This window comes from Nicotiana attenuata, unplaced genomic scaffold (assembly GCF_001879085.1).
Source record: "Nicotiana attenuata strain UT unplaced genomic scaffold, NIATTr2, whole genome shotgun sequence".
Classification (NCBI taxonomy): Eukaryota; Viridiplantae; Streptophyta; class Magnoliopsida; order Solanales; family Solanaceae; genus Nicotiana; species Nicotiana attenuata.
In genome coordinates this window covers 81,722-85,463 of record NW_017672076.1, presented here as the reverse complement: position 1 = coordinate 85,463, position 3,742 = coordinate 81,722, and positions in this window count along the sequence as shown.

The window sequence follows — 3,742 nt, the reverse complement described above, 5'->3', positions numbered from 1 at the left end:
TCATATATGATAGCCACAATGTCAACATCCCATTAATTTCTGATGCCTATTCAGGAGAAAGCCACAATGTACCACATATTCCTTACACCCATAGTAGACACCCAACTCAAGCTGTAGTCTAACCATCGAGAACCCTCCGAGATCCGCCCGCACGCAAATAAGCCATCAGGACTGCACCTCTCCAACTCAACCGAGTCACACAAACCGTCCAATCCAAGAGTGCTTCCACAAATACCAGTAGAGAATTCCTATCCAAAAGACCAATCACTTCATCACTATGCTGACCCAACATCACAGAGCTGACCTATTTCTTCGGATAGTCGATATGAAATAATCCCAATCAAAGCCCCAACATCGTCCCGTGAAAGATCTTAGACCTTAGTCATATACAAATTTCGGGAACCTACCAACACCACACATACATATACCTCAGGACGAAACTGACGCAAGTCTGACTATGCAATCTGAATGTCGCTGATGGACTCCTCCACTTGGCGCGAAGCCATAGAAAACAACGTTTGATGATCCGCAGAGCTAACCTTCACAGCTCGTACAACACAAACTACAAGGTACTCCAATACCGCCAATTATCCTCAATCAACACCCACCGTGCTTCCGCTGCGCCTCCATATGAACAACTGAATAATCTCTCAATACCTCTGTATCTCCAGTCTGGACAACACGTTGAGAAAATGTCTGAGCATCCCTGACTCCCTCGTAGCCTGTCTGTTGCATCACGAACCACTAGCGCATAGCGGACACCGAGAGCGTAATATTACACACGAGTGGATGTAAAGGAACATAAGTTATATGCTTCGAGCTAAATTAATATCGCACGATAAGGAATGAAGAACGTGAGATTATCCTAATAGTTCTGTAGCCTCTCGAAGATAAGTACAGACGTCTCCGTACCGATCCGCAAGAGTCTACTAAACTTGCTTATGACTCGTAGCACCTATGAACCTAGAGCTCTGATACCAACCTTTCACGACCCAAAAATCCCTCCGAAGGAGTCGTGATGGCACCTAGTCTCTAAACTAGGTAAGCCTAACATTTGCGGAGATAACACTTATATTTGCTAAATTTAAATTAAATTACCCTTAACAAATTACAATTCCTAAAACTGGTGGTACCTTGTTGCATTGTGTTGGCTTTTAGTGTTTTCATACGAGATTCTGAGGAGTGACGTCTCTGGTTTTACTGATTTTGATGATTGAGTTTATTTTCATAAGTTAACTGCCTTCCTTTTCTCGTGTTTCCTTTCCTGTTGTTATTATTATACTGCATACAGGTTATTTTAAGTGACTCGCCTTAGCCTCGTCACTACTTCATTGAGGTTAGGCGTGGCACTTACAAAGTACAAGGGATCGGTTGTACTCATCCTATACTTTGTACTTCTTGTGCAGATTTTGGAGTCGGTCCTAGTGGCGGTCAATAGATTACTCTAATTGATTGCCTGATGGAGACTTGAGGGAGAGTTGCTCGGTGTTCGCAGTCCTGAAGTCCCCTTCTACCTTACTCTAACTGTTAGTTCATTTCAGATAGTTATACTTTCATTCAGACCATTATTTGTTGCCCGTGCAGTTGTGACACCAGTTCTAGGATTGTATCTAGATATCGCTGTTGTTATGGTTTTTCTCACTCTATTTTTGTTTATTTAGTTTCTCGATTATTATTTAATTTGAATTGTTAAAATGGCTAAAAACTATTCTAACGTTGGCTTGCCTAGCAAGTGAAATGTTAGGCTCCATCACGGTCCCGATGGTAGGAATTCAGGGTCATGACAGTAGGACAAGAAATTCTGGGCAAAATATATGCTATATTTCATTTTCCCTCTCAATTAAACAACTTTATTTGCTCCTTTACATGCTCTCATTTGTGTCCCCGAAACACTGCTCGAGGAGCCAGACTTGTCATCTTCTTCAGTTTCAATTGCTAAATCTTGTTTTTAATCTTGTTTTAGTATCATTTTGGATCAAATCAGTTCGTTTGTCGATAAATCACGTAACAAATTTAATTGTACCGTTTTACAGGTCAAACAAATGCTTTATTAGGAATTTTGTCGGAATCCTTCCCACATAATATATAAGTTAATAATCCAATATCATCTTTTGCTTTGGTACTTGTCATCTGTTGTTTTTGCAATATTTTACAGAAGACTTTGTCACTACTGTGTAATATAATTATATTTTTCGGTAATGGTAGCTAAAGAAAATCCCATTACTCGATCTCGATTAGATAGGTGCTAGATGTACGCCAGATAATGTTTTGTATTGGCCAAAGGGACACTAATCTTATAGTGCTTTCTATTTTATTTGCTTTTAATATTCTGCTCTTTTACAATACCTATAAATGACTTGTCACTATTCTGTAGTATATTCACCTTTCCAATAATGAAAGCTAAACAAGAAATTATATATCCGTCACTTACGCTTGGATAGCTCATAGATGTAATATATTCGCTTTTTCCAATAATGCTAAGTTAATAAATAATTATACCTCCGTCACCTACGATTAGATAGCTCCTAGAGTAATAGTTTTTGGTTTTAGTGCCATCAATCTTATAATCTGTATATTGTTCCTTTGTTGAAGTCTTGTCACTCTTCTGTAATACTAATATTAACATCTTTCAATAATTGTAGTAGCAAACTTTTCCAACTCCTTTTGGCCCCAAGGCACTCTTTGTTTGAAACAAATACGTCAACCACATAAACATATTATCTCAACACCTCAAAATGACTAATTCGTCATATTTATTTACCATACACGCGTTCAAAGTAAAGAAAAAAGCACAGTGCCGTGATTACTACACAGGCGGCTCAATGATGTTGGAGGCTTAAAGACAAACTGTAATAAGTGAGTTTTGTTGGCCCAAGTAAAGGTGAGGTTTGAAGATCGACAAAAGAATTCAGACATGGACCAGGTCCATCCTAGTGAAGCACAGATATGGTCAACTCAAGCATGTGAGATACACGTGAATGAGATAAACCTCACTTACGAGAAATGATATCTCCTGATCCTGATACTGATCGAAAAGGTTGCATATTAGATAAGGAGAAACACTTCTTACTCAAAGAGAACATAGCTTAAGAGACATATAGAGTTAGAGGTGGAGATCAACTAGAACTCTTCCACCAAGGAAGAGTAGCATCAGTATTCTAGTCAATCTCTATTTACCAACTCCATAAATATCAGTGTTGTTCTCTTTTACAGGTAATGCACATAAGCAGAAGTTAAACGTGAATTGAGAGCAAAATAGCAAGGCAATTTTGCAAGCAATTTATGTGTGATTCAAGCGTGCAATCCTAAAGCTACTTGAACCAGATAGAAGAATTAGTTCCAAGTGTCTATCTTTTATTCTAGTTCAATTGTAGTAGGTATTTTCATATTGTACCTTTCAGCTTTATCTAGAAGTAATTGTATTAGGTACTCAGAATTTTCAAGTTAGAGTTAACTTGAAGTTGTCGCAACAGTTGAGGCTGTGTGCTACAACGGGATTAGAGTTAATCCTAGCTTTACAAAAGAGTTTTTGTAAATGCAGTTTTTGGCTGAGTGATTTTAGTGGAGAGTTTGGGAAAATCCTACTGGAAGGTAGGTCGTGGTTTTTTCACCTTTTGAGCCAGGTTTTTCCACGTAAAATCTCTGTGTTCTTTAATTTCTGTACTTATTATTCTGCAACAGTAGTAGTTGGAACATATAGAAGAACCAGGTCCTTCTATAATCAGGTTAAGCAAAAAATTGG